A 13,692-nucleotide genomic window follows, 5' to 3' on the forward strand; every position below is an offset into this window, starting at 1 on the left:
CCCGTATAAATATATGTTTGAAACTCTGGTTTAGAAATATGTTCAGACTAAAAATAGAAGAGATTATTGGTTTTAGATTGAAAGATCTTTTAGCTGCTGTGGATCGAATTCAGATGGTGCTCGGGTGAGAGCACACTGTACGATAGTTTTCTTCAAGAAAGCTATGACATCTCTTATTTACTAGCTCCTGCTAACAATATAACCAATCTATCCAATCCATATGCAGTCTCCCTTGCATTTCAGAAGCATTGCCAGCAAATTTTTTATTACAAAATTTAGTAGCTGTCTTCACATAATAGCTATAATATGATCAATATTTGATACCTACACCGAACTTAGAGCAGAGAACGATGTCTTCATGGGAAAAAGATATAAATTGTAGACATACACGAGTTGTAGATCCAGTGTAAAAATATAGAAAATAGAAATTCAAATGGAATAGAAATAAAAAAAAAATTGAGAAAGAGAATAATATGCTGAGTAGATTTATGATTCCAACATAGCTCCAAATACGATAAAGGAGTGTAATAGCCAGATTTAGGATTAAATACGTATATACATTTCAATAAAACGCGCACTTATATCTGTACATGCATCATCTTTTTAATGCACAATTTATTTTTATTTTCCCTATCATGTCGTTCTTACAAATTTTTTGTTAAATAAGAATAAATTAACTATATTATACTTTTAAAGTTGATCTATATATAGATCTACTACTTACCTTCTCTACAACCTATATGTTCTATTTTTATTTGGATTCATACAGTCATTTAGTATCATACATACGTTTAAATTTTACATAAGAAAATAGTAGATTATAATTTTTACGTAATTTAATTCTTGCGCATGCTAATTATTCCATAAATTTACCCGAATAACAAAAACTCATGCTTGTGTAATCTAATATCTATCTCTAACCTGAAAGCTTTTGATATTGAAAAATTCTAGTATGCTTACCTCAAGCTCTAAACTTTCCTCAATCTCTCGAGGTATGGTGTACAATAAATAAAAGATAATAGATCACTGTATATATACACACACACACACACATATATATATATATAATATAGGCTAAACTCTTGTATATATGTGTTCTACATTTTGTATGGTGAATATAAACGAGTAAATATTTTGATAATAATTGTTTATATATTAAAATAATACATATTACGATATGTTATATAGGTAGCAGTTGATAGTGTCACAACGCATGACAAAAAAAAGCGTAGTAGAATGTTTGAGATATATACATATATATATATATAATCAAGCACAAAGGGTTTTAAGGAAGAAAACTTATATTAAGAACTAGATGCAGTATCACTGAACGATTACAAAGTTCTTAAACAAATAACATAAAATAAGACGCCTCTTATTTTCCAGAACAAACCCTTACTCGTTAGAAGCTAAAATCCTAAAACCCAACATAATATAAAGATTAATACTGAGGCATTTACTGTGCCGAAAAAATTAAAAATTCATTTTAAATAAATAAAAAAAGTTCGCTTAGAAGAATCCTTGGCCAAATCCATGATACTTTGGAGGCATCATATTCGGATTGTTGAATGGAACAATGCTAGAACTGAATCCACCAGGCTTTGTCTCAAAAGGAAGACTTGCTCCACCGGAAGAACTTCCCAGAAAAAAAGGATGGTTAGGATGATGATGATGAGGATGAGGATGAGGAAGATGAGGATGAGGATGAGGAAGATGATGATGAGGATGATGATTATTTTGGGTACGAATCAAAATCTTCTCAGCATGCTTAGCCACATTCTTCTTCAGTTCATCGAGAGAGGCCTTCAGTTGTTGAAGTTGTGTCAAGCTCATATCGTTCTTGCGAGCCATCCACCAACATTGATTCTCATTTGCCTTTTTCATATGGTTAAGCTCTTCGCCTCACTTCTTCTCGATTTCGAGTTGGTTAAGAACCTGTACATGTGGTAAAATTAATATATATTATTTATACCGAAAATGTTTTATTAGAAAGGAAATTAATGAAAATAACCTGAGTGAGCTGCATGTTTAGCTCACGGACACTAGTGTTCCGATGAGCCTCAATGAGTTTCATGGTTCCAGATGCAGCTTGTGGTGGATTACCACTAACAAAACGTTCCAACACAGTTTGGACACAAGGATGGCCAAAAGAGAAGACCTTCTGACCGGGTGAGAAGACAATAGTATCAATCTCAGCCCCACATAGAGTGCTCAATTCACTCGCCTTCTTGAAAAGTCCGGCTCGACGTTTGGAGAAAGTGACTTGGAGATTGCTTTCATTATTCATCTTCGCCATTTCAACCTTTTGCCGTCCCTTACTCTTTCTCGCCATGGTTACAAGTATTGAATATGTGCAGAGAGAAATTAATAGAGAGATTAATGGAGAGAAATAGTTTGTATTGAAAGAGGGGAAAATGAGTGATATTTATAGGAGATTTGAATCAAGGTTGTGAATTAATAAATTTTAGGTAGACATCCTGTATATATTTTCTTGTTTTAATAATTTACTTGTTTAGGGTTGCTTGAGAATCTCCTCCTTATTGAAATATATGGTAGGAAAAATCTGGACAATTAAAGTTAAATTTTAGCTGCACTTTTATACAATTTTCAAAATCATCATTATTTTAACATATATATATACATAGCTAGATGGATATACATGAAAATTGAACCTTCTTGAAAATTTTACATTTCTTATGTTATATATATGTATATATATTCTTGATATTAATTTGGGATTGAGAAGGGAAGAGAGCTACTTTTAATTTTATTTATTTGTCTCTTGTTAGGAGACACACTGAATCAAATTGCAATGATAAAAATCCTTAGATAATTTCTGTTAAAGTAATAAAAAATTTAAAAATGTATTATAAGATATATTAAAATTTAAAAACTATGATGAATTCTTTATAAAATTAATTGATCATTAGTACTATGGATAATTTTAATTTTATTTATAAGCATTAAGGAATGATCGAAGTTGCAAATTAAATTATAACTATCAATTGGATCACATTTAAAATTCAAAATTTTAAATAATTAAATTTAATTGTGACACTCGATTAACTTTCATAACAATAAAGTTTTAATTCGATTGCGTGTGATATTCAATTAAACTTAAAATTCATATAATTCATGTTTAGCTCTTTCAAAAGGTGACTTACAATTATTTTACTTGTACAACACTTCAACTTGAGCCTGCTTAAACAAAATCCAATTTCTTTGATCCATTTGATTGAAAATTTTTATTTAATACTGTTTGGTCCTAATATAAAATCTTCCATGCATTTTTTAGGGAATTTTTATTTAAATTATATCTCATATATTTGAATAAGTTAAATAAACAATTAACATTTAATAAAGATATTATCCATACTTGGGATATATATTCCCAAATATATAGATATATTTGCATACTTAGATAAGTACTCTCAATAAAATATTTCCCATGAATATTACTTAATTTCATTATTGATTTATTTTAAGAATAATTACTCACATTAAAGTAGTAGAATTTTCTTAGCTGGAGCTTGTGCATGTGACCCATATAGGCTTAGTATTAAATTATTTATAGGACTTTTGACTCATCATCATGATTTATTTATCGCATCAATAAATTGGATGAACATACAGGTCACCAAGAGTGTCACCTAATAAATATATCACAACTCTTACAATGTATAAAAATTTGATCATGAAATTCAATAGTTTGTCCGTGGATGCATAATTACCATATAGTTAATTCATTTCATTTATTATATTTCAGACTAACTCAAGATGTGACTTGTACCAACCATTATTTAACTGAATAGTTGGTATATTTCTTCCTATATAAGAGATTGTACTTCCCTGTATGATTTTAATTAAATGTTATTTATATTGTTTTAAATTTGATGTATATATATATTAGTTAATTAACCAACACAGGTATTTATTCAAAAATAGAGACTCATAATTGTCAATGTAAAAAATTAACTCGCATAAATATGACATAATTGAAGGTTTTCCCAAAGATGATTCATGTTCTTATCGAAGCACGATTATGTGACTTTAACATCTTTTTTTTTATATTTAGACGTTACTTTTGTCTTGAATTAATGAGTTAAAAGTAAATTACTTAAAATATTTTCTCCTATTACAACTCTTAGAATAGTTGGTTGATTTCAACTTGAAAATAAAAATAAATGCATAGATAAAAAAATTATGTTATTATTACACTCTTAGAAAGTACCACAACACTGCAATGAAAAGGAACATGATGAAAACCCAAATATCTAACATAAATAAAATAAAACAAACTACAAGCATCGTGTTTACAACTCTTTTTAATTTCATCCTTCCAAGACTTAATCAAGAAATGTACTTAGTAGAATCTTTTTTTCCCATTTCCTTGAATATATATATCGGGATTATCCTTGAACACGTTAGGTATCGCGTTTGGGTCGTTCAATACATGAGGCATCATGTTTAATTCGTTCTGAATTATAATCGTCTCAGCTTCTTCAGTATTTTTCTTCTTCAATTCCTTAAGAGATGTCTTTAAATGCTCAAGTTGTGCGAAACTCATTTCCTTTTTCGGACCCATCCACCAACACTTACTCTCACATTTTTTTTTTGTATTTCCTTAAGCTCCGCATTGCGATTTTTCTCGATTTCCATTTGATTGAGAACCTATTTTTATATTTTTCAAATAATAAGTACAAGTCAGTATAAGTTTTAATCCAACAAAAATAAGATCAAATAAGTATATTAAGTTTTAAAATCTAAATATGGTCTACTCAAACCTGTGTGAGGATCATATTGAGCTCATATATCCTTGAGTTGCGGTGAGCCTCAATGAGCGTCATGGCTCCTGAAGTATCTCGTGGAGGATTACCACAAATGAAATCTTCAATCACTTTTTCAACACAAGGATGACCAAAAGAAAAAGCCTTCTTACAGGGGAAAAAACAATCATTGCAATATCAACGTCACAAAGAGTGGACTATTCACTAGCTTTCTTAAAAAGACCAGCTCTTCGTTTTGAGAAAGTTACTTGGAGGTTGGTTTCGTTACTCATCTTCACCATCTCAATCTTTTGACGGCCCTTGCCCTTCCTATCCATTGCTAAAAGTGAAAAAAAAGACAATGTGAAGAAAAGATAAAAAAGTTGGTTTATAATTTTCTAGGAACTGATAGAAAATGTATAGTGTTTATAAGAGTCGTCGGACTGACATTATTAGTTTGCGCTATGCAACATCAAACTTTATTTAAATGGATTTTCTATATAAATTTTTTAATCTTTAATTACTTACTCATTTGGATTCATCAGATTGGGAAATATCATTTTGTACTATCCAACATATAACTTGATTTATAAATTTATTAGCTTTAATTACTTACTTATTTGGAGTCAACAGGTTAGATATTATCATTTTGCACTATCGAATACATAACTCGATTTAGATTAATTTTCTATATAAATTTTTTAACTTTAATTACTTATTCATTTGGAGCAGATTGCATATTATCATTTTGCACCATCCAATATATAAACTGATTTATAAATTTCTTAACTTTAATTACTTATTTATTGAGAATTATTAGACTGGACATTATCATTTTGCACTTCAATATTTAACTTGATTAAGAGAGATTTTCTATATAAATTTCTTAGCTTTAATTACATCCTCATTTGGAGTTACCAGACTGGGCATTATCATTTTTCACTATCAAACTTATAATTTGATTTAGATGAATTTTCTATATAAGTTTCTGCCTTTAATTACTTACTCATTTGGAATCATCAGGTTAGACATTATTATTTGCACTATCTATAACTTTATCTAAATGGATTTTTTGCATAAATTTTTTAGCTTTAATTACTCGCTCATTTGGAGTCACCAGATTGAGCATTATCATTATACACCATCCAGCATATAGCTTGAGTTAGGTGGATTTTTTGTATAAATTTGTTAACTTTAATTACGTATTCATTTGGAATCATCAGGTTGTGCATTATCATTTTGCATTATTCAACCTATAGTTTAAGTTAGGTAGATTTTCTATAAAAATTTCTTGGATTTAATTAGTTACTCATTTGGTGTTACCAGATTGACTTTATCATTTTGCACTATCCAACATATTGCTTGAGTTAGGTGAATTTTTCATATAAATTTCTTAACTTTAATTAGTTACTCATTTGAAGTCACTAAGTTTGACATTATCATTTTTCACTATCCAATACACAATTTAATTTAGATGAATTCACTATACAAATTTATTGGCTTTAATAACTTACTTGTTTGAAATCATCAAGTTGGACATTATCATTTTTCACTATCCAACACAACTTGATTTAGATGAATTTTTTATATAATTTTTTTTCGATTTTGATGACTTACTCGTTCCGAGTCACCAAGTTGGGCATTATTATTTTATATTGTTCAATATATAATTTGATTTAGACGAATTTTCTATGTAAATTTATCAGCTTTAAAAACTTACTTGTTTGGAATGCTTTACAATCACCTCATTGAAATATGTAGTAAATAAATCTTGAAGATTGATATAATATTACCTATAAGTTATACGAATTTACCACTTCCAAATCATCCTTGCTTGTAGAACGAAATGAGATGAATCTTCTTAGAAATAGTTATTAGCAGCCACATTTTCTTGCTTATCAAATTTGACAAGATAATAAAAATAGTGTCAGCATATGTGCAAGGATGAATAAAATTTGAATTACACATCTTAATACACAGTATTATATAATTACAAACCTATTTCCTAATATATATATATATATCAAATTTGGGAAGATAATGAAAATATTTTTCATGTTTCTCCATACATGAATAATAAATTAGTCAACAAAAAATTTCAAGCTTGGTAATAAAATTATAGCGAATATTGCAAAACCACCATGAAGTTTAATAAGTTATATATAAAACGAAATTAAAATTTGAAGAAGAAAATCCCAAACTACAGAATATCATACAATTACCACCCTACTAATTATTTTAAAAACCATTTTCCTCTTTTCAACCTTAGCCATAAAAGGTTTTGATGAAGCTTCTCTATAGAACTATTCCGATTTGGCTCAATTCTTCACCACGGTGAGTTATCTTTCATAGTACATTATCTTTCTTGACGCTTTCGATGATTGCTCATCTTCTCTAATCTTTTCTACATTGATTCAAAATTATTTATACTCTATTTGAATCCATAGGGACTTAAATGTGTTTCCATGAGATATATTTTAGTCAAAATTTTAGGATTATCTAACTAAATTTTTATGTTTGCTTTTTCATTAATCTCGTCATTCTTCCCAATAAATTTACAACAAAATGGAAGGATTTAGATACTCATGTTTTTAATCAAATATTCTCAATTGGAATTCATATTTTCTTGAAGGAATCTGTCTTCGAGGGCAGTTTTTTTTGGAAAAAACTCAAACCCGAAAGAGATTGGGGTTCCTCACTAGTGTCTGTCATAAGTAGTAATTATGCTGATGAAAAAGCACAATATATTTTATAAAAATTTTGTAAATATAGAACATTGTTGTAATGTTTTCAATTAATTTTTTCAATATGGGATATTATATTAACAACACTCGATTATTTATAATATACTGAAATATCATATTTTTTATATAAAATATAACACATTGCATAGTAAATTTATTAAGTACGCATATATATTTTAAGATAACGTGCACTTGTATCCGTATCTGCATAATGCATTTTTAATGCGCTATTTATTTTTACTTTCACTACCATGTCTTTCTTAAAATTTTTTGTTAAATAAGAATAAATTAATTATGTTTTACTTTTGAAGTTGATCTATATATATCCACTATATATCTTATCCACAACCTATATATTCGTTTTTTCATTGGATTATTACAGCCATTACGTATCATACATCTGTTTTAACTGTAGATTGGTAAATAATTAATATTTCACGGATGATTTTTCAAGAACCTGCCACCCCATATAACATCTAATAGAGCATATTAGATATGTAAATACAAATTCATTTTGATTCTTGGTATTTGTTTCTTCTCTCTCTCTATCTTTTTTGGGCATAAATCTAAGCCCTAATATTTATTAAATAGTGCACAGACATATAAGATTTATAATGCATGTATAACATATAGTACTGTAAAATTTAGAGTTGAGATGAAAGCAAATAGATCTTTTACTTATAAAATATATCACTTTACATTCTATTGATAATATAGCTTAAATATGAAAGTCAAACTACATGAGCACTCTGTGACCTTACTATTCAAAACACATTCTCACAAACTTCAAATTCAGAAAAACTCCTGCCCATTTCCACCATTATTCTGAGTCACATTACACTTGTTCAATTGGATAAGACTTTAATGATTTCTACTACTAGAAATAATATTTTATTTTCCCATTTTATGTATAAATCTTATATAATTGAAATAGCCGAAAAGAAATTAATAATAGACTTAATACTTCTAGTGACGGACTTTAATGTAATTTTAGAAATGAATTGACTAGCAACATACCATGCAATTTTAGATTGTTACAACAAAAAGGTTGTATTCCATTTTCCTAATCAAAAGCCATGTACATCCTAAACTTATCTTCTATAAATAAAATGTAATTATTTTCTAAAAATTAAGTTGCAAATTTAATTATTCTCAACTAACTATTGGAACTGATTGATAGACAAAAAGCAAAAAGAAATTCCACTACAAGAAATACTAGTGTTACAAGAATTTCCTAATACATTTTTGAAGAGTTACCAGGACTACCACCAGATCGAGAGATAGAGTTCTTTATTGATTTTTTGTTGGACATGGCACCTATTTCTATTACTCCTTACAAAATGGGAAGAGTAGAATTAGTAAAGTTATAGAAATAGCTTTAGGAACTTTAGAGAAAGATTTTATCTGCCCTAGCATTTCTCCATGGGGTGCACCAGTCCTATTTGTGAAGAAGAATGATGAGACTGAACGATTGTGTATTGACAAGAGGACTCTCAACCAAGTCATAGTCAAGAACAGATATCCTGTACAAAGGATGGTAATCAGTCTTGCTACCATGCTAATAATGCATGTTATGGTTGTAAAAGCACTCATCACAAGATCTGTGATTGTCGATACACTATATGCAACCTGCACATACCACCTAGGGCAGAGCATATGCTCTTAGAGTGCTAGATGTTGAGGCTAATCCAGAGGTTATCCAAGGTACATATCTTATCTCTAAAACTCTTTCACATGTATTAATTGATCCAGGATCCACACACTTATTCGTATCATCCATTTTTGCACCACATTTGGGTGGTACACCTGTTTAATTAGATAAGACTTTAATGGTTTCTACTGCTAAAAATAATATTTTATTTTCCCATTTTATGTATAAATCTTATATAAGTGAAATAGCCGAAAAGAAATTAGCAGTAGACTTAATACTTCTAGAGACAGTCTTTGACATAATTTTAGAAATGAATTGACTAGCAGCCTACCATGCAACTTTAGATTGTTACAACAAAAAGGTTGTCTTCCATTTTCTTAATCAAAAGTCATGTACGTCCTAAATTTATCTTTCATAAATAAAATGTAATTAGTTTCTAAAAATTAAATTGTAAATTTAATTATTCTCAACTAATTGTTGGAGCTAATTGATAGACAAAAAACAAAAAGAAATTCCACTACAAGAAATACTAGTGGACTAAGAATTTCTTAATATATTTCCTGAATAGTTACCAGGACTACCACCAGATTGAGAGATAGAGTTCTTTATTAAATTTTTGCTTGACACTCAGCCTATTTCTATTACTCCTTACATAATGAGAAGAGTAGAATTAGCAAAGTTATAGAAATAACTTGAGGAACTCTTCGAGAAAGATTTTATCTGCCCTGGCATTTCTCCATGGGATGCACCAGTCCTATTTGTGAAGAAGAATGATGGGACTAAACGATTGTGTATTGACTACAAGACTCTCAACTAAGTCACAATCAAGAACAGATATCTTATACAAAGGATTGATGACCTCTTTGATCAATTGCAAGGTGTAAAAGTACTTTCAAAGATTGATTTGAGGTCTAGATATCATTAGATAAAGATCAAGGCAGAAGATATTCCCAAGACTGCTTTCAAAACCAAGTATGGTCACTATGAATTTCGGGTCTTATCCTTTCGCTTAACAAATGCTCCTGCAGTGTTTATGAATATGATGAATCGGGTATTTCGATCTTATTTGGACAAGTTTATCATTATATTCATAAATGATATCATGATCTACTCCAAGACTATTGATGAACATGTTGAACATCTAAGGTGTATTTTGGGAACTCTCAGAAGAGAAAAGTTATATGTTAAACTGAGCAAATGTGAATTTTGCCTCGATAAAATCTTCTTCCTTGGTCATAAGGTTTCTAAGATGGAATCATAGTGAACTAGAAGCGTCTTACTATTATTACAGAAATCTGAAGCTTCCTAGGATTGGCAGGTTATTACCGCATATTTATCAAGAGATTTTTCAAGATTGTAGGTCCCCTTACTTTACTAGAAAATATGTAAAATTTGAATGGATAGATGATTATGAAAATAGTTTTCAAGAAATTAAAATTTGGTTTGTTACTACTCCAGTGCTAGCTCTTCCTAGTAGTTCTGGAGTTTATGTAATGTATACAAATGCTTCATATTTGGACTTAGTTGTGTTTTAATCCAGTATGGTAAGGTCATCACTTATAGGTCATGATAATTGAAGAACTATGAGCAAAGTTATCTAACTCATGATATAAAATTGGTTGTTATTGTATTTGCTCTCAAGATGTGGCATCAGTACTTATATGGAAAGACATTTGAGATCTTTATTGACCACGAGAGTCTCAAGTATCTCTTTAAACAGAAAGAATTAGACATGTGTCAACGTCGATGGATGGATATTTTGAAGGATTTTGATAGTAACATCTCTTACCATCCAGGTAAGGATAGTGGTTGATGCATTACATCAAAAAAGTATTTGTATGCTGGCCAATGTTATGTTTTTTTATTGGAAGGATCTAGAGATCAGACAGCACTTACTGGTGATGGAGCTCGAGACATATTCGGCAGTCCTGACAAAGGCACAGATCATAGAAAGGAGCTTCGACACCCGCCCTCAGCCAGCGGGAAGTTCCCGACCCTCCGCCCCGCTCCGCAAGCCAGCACCTACCATGCCTGTCCAACCCAGTAAGAGGCCCAGACCCGCCGTCCAGGCCCCTCCTCAGGCTACGGGGGCAGCACGTGGGAAGATCTGCCAGTACTGCGGCAGGGATCACGGGGACCGACCTTGTTACCACCTCAACAACACCTGTCGCATATGCGGCAGTGCCCAGCACTATGCAAGGGAATGCCCTAGGAACCAGAATCAAGGAAGGCCTCCAATCCAGGGTAGAGTTTACAACCTTACCCTGAAGGATGCCGACGCAGACCCGGACGTGGTACATAGTATGTATACTATCTCTGGCCACATTGCTCATGTTTTGTTTGATACTGGTGCATCACATTCTTTTATTTCGCATGTTCTTGCTTCCAAAATTTGTGTATCACCTGATAGACTTGATTCATTATTGCTTGTATCTACCGCTGGGGGGGAGACATTGCTAGGAGAGGTTGTCTACAGGGCATGTGCCGTGGAGATAGCAGATAGAAAATTGAGGGTAGACCTGATAGGGTTAGACACGGGAGATTTTGATGTAAACCTAGGAATGGATTGGCTAGCGGCGTATCACGCCACCATAGACTGCTTTAACAAAAAGATTGTATTTAATCCTCCCAACGAGGAGCCATTTACAAGTTAATAAAATTATTCAGTACTGATTTCCCCTAATGGCAAGTTTTCTTAATTCCCAGTGCCTTAATCTTATATTTTCTCTAACTAGGTAAACCCAAGAAAGAAGTTTGTATCCAAGAGATTCCAGTAGTCCGAGACTTTTCAGACGTATTTCTGGATGAACTGCCCGGTCTACCAGCGGACAGAGAGGTTGAGTTCACCATAGACTTACAGCTAGGTACCCAGCCCATCTCGGTTGCTCCTTACCGAATGAGCCACATCGAGATGGAAGAACTAAGGAAACAGATCACGGAGCTACAAGACAGTGGTTCATTAGACACAGCGTTTCCCCATGGGGTGCCGGGGTTACTTTTGCAAGGAAGGGAGATGAAACGTTGAGACTGTGCATTGATTACAGAAGGATAAACAAGGTAACAATTAAGAACAAATACCCTCTTCCCCGGATTGATGACCTTTTCGATCAGTTGCAGGGTGCACAGGTCTTTTCTAAAATAGATCTACGATTAGGTTACCATCAGGTAAAGGTAAGAGCAGAAGACATCCCCAATACGACATTCCGAACCAGGTATGGACACTATGAGTTCCTGGTTATGCCGTTTGGGCTAACCAACGCCCCGGCCATCTTTATGGATCTAATGAACAGGATCTTCAGAGAGTTCTTGGATCAATTTGTCATCGTGTTCATCGATGATATCTTAGTCTACTCAAAAAGTAGAGAAGAACATGCTCATCATCTTGCCCAAGTCTTACAGGTACTCAGGGAAAAGAAGTTGTATGCAAAGTTGAGCAAGTGTGGATTTTGGCTCGAGCAAACCGCCTTCCTAGGACATGTTACATCGAAGGAAGGGGTGTCAGTGAACCCTGAAAAGGTTGAAGCGGTACTTGGTTGGGAAAGGCTGACAACAGTTAAGGAAATTCGCAGCTTCCTGGGGATGGCAGGTTATTACCGCCGGTTTGTCGAAGGGTTCTCTAGTCTAGCAGCTCCTCTAACCCGACTCACAAAGAAGAATGCAAAGTTTGAATGGAATGAGGACTGGGAAAGGAGTTTTCCAGAATTGAAGAAGCGACTGACTACTGCTCCCGTGCTGGCTCTACCGAGTGGATCAGGAGGGTATACAGTTTATAGTGATGCCTCCTATCTGGGCCTGGGTTGTGTCCTGATGCAGCATGGAAAGGTTATAGCATATGGGTCTAGACAGCTAAAGAATCATGATAAGAACTATCCTACCCATGACTTGGAGCTTACCGCAATCATACACGCCTTGAAAACCTGGCGCCATTATTTATATGGAGAGACCTTTCAGATCTACACCGATCATAAGAGTTTGAAGCACATCTTCACTCAGAAGGATCTCAACATGCGTCAGAGAAGGTGGATGGAACTCCTCAAGGTCTATGATTGTGACATCCTATACCATCCAGGTAAGGGCAACGTAGTAGCCGATGCCCTCAGCAGGAAAAGTGCAGGCACCCTATCCCATTTGATGGTTTCAGAATGCAGGTCCATTGGGGCAACGCAGCAGGTTCGACTGCGAGATCTGAAGAGGGCCACATGTTTGGCCCACCTAGCAGTCCAACCCAAGTTAATCCAAAGAATAAAGGAAGCCCAGTCAGTCGACCCCGCCCTAGTAACCCGCAAGAAGGATGCAGAACAGGGAGTGAGCTCAGAATTTCAGATCTCTGCCGATGGATTGATTCGTTTCAAGGACAGAGTGTGTGTCCCAGACAACAGTGAGTTAAAAAGAGACATCATGACAGAGTCCCATAGTTCAAGGTTTGCCATGCATCCATGAAGTACAAAAATGTACCAAACTATGTGACCTCGGTTCTGGTGGAATGGGATGAAGAGAGATATAACCGACTTTGTATCTAAGTGCTTGGTAT

At 32.8% G+C, this 13,692-nt stretch overlaps 1 pseudogene; it reads right to left on the reverse strand.

Moving 5' to 3' along the window:
- Positions 1 to 1,509: 1,509 nt before the first annotated feature.
- On the reverse strand, positions 1,510 to 2,402 carry LOC148270393 (agamous-like MADS-box protein AGL62 pseudogene; annotated as a pseudogene).
- Between the last annotated feature and the right edge of the window lie 11,290 nt (positions 2,403 to 13,692).

Source organism: Carica papaya, chromosome 1, assembly GCF_054855325.1.
Source record: "Carica papaya isolate Zhongbai chromosome 1, ASM5485532v1, whole genome shotgun sequence".
NCBI classification, from domain to species: domain Eukaryota; kingdom Viridiplantae; phylum Streptophyta; class Magnoliopsida; order Brassicales; family Caricaceae; genus Carica; species Carica papaya.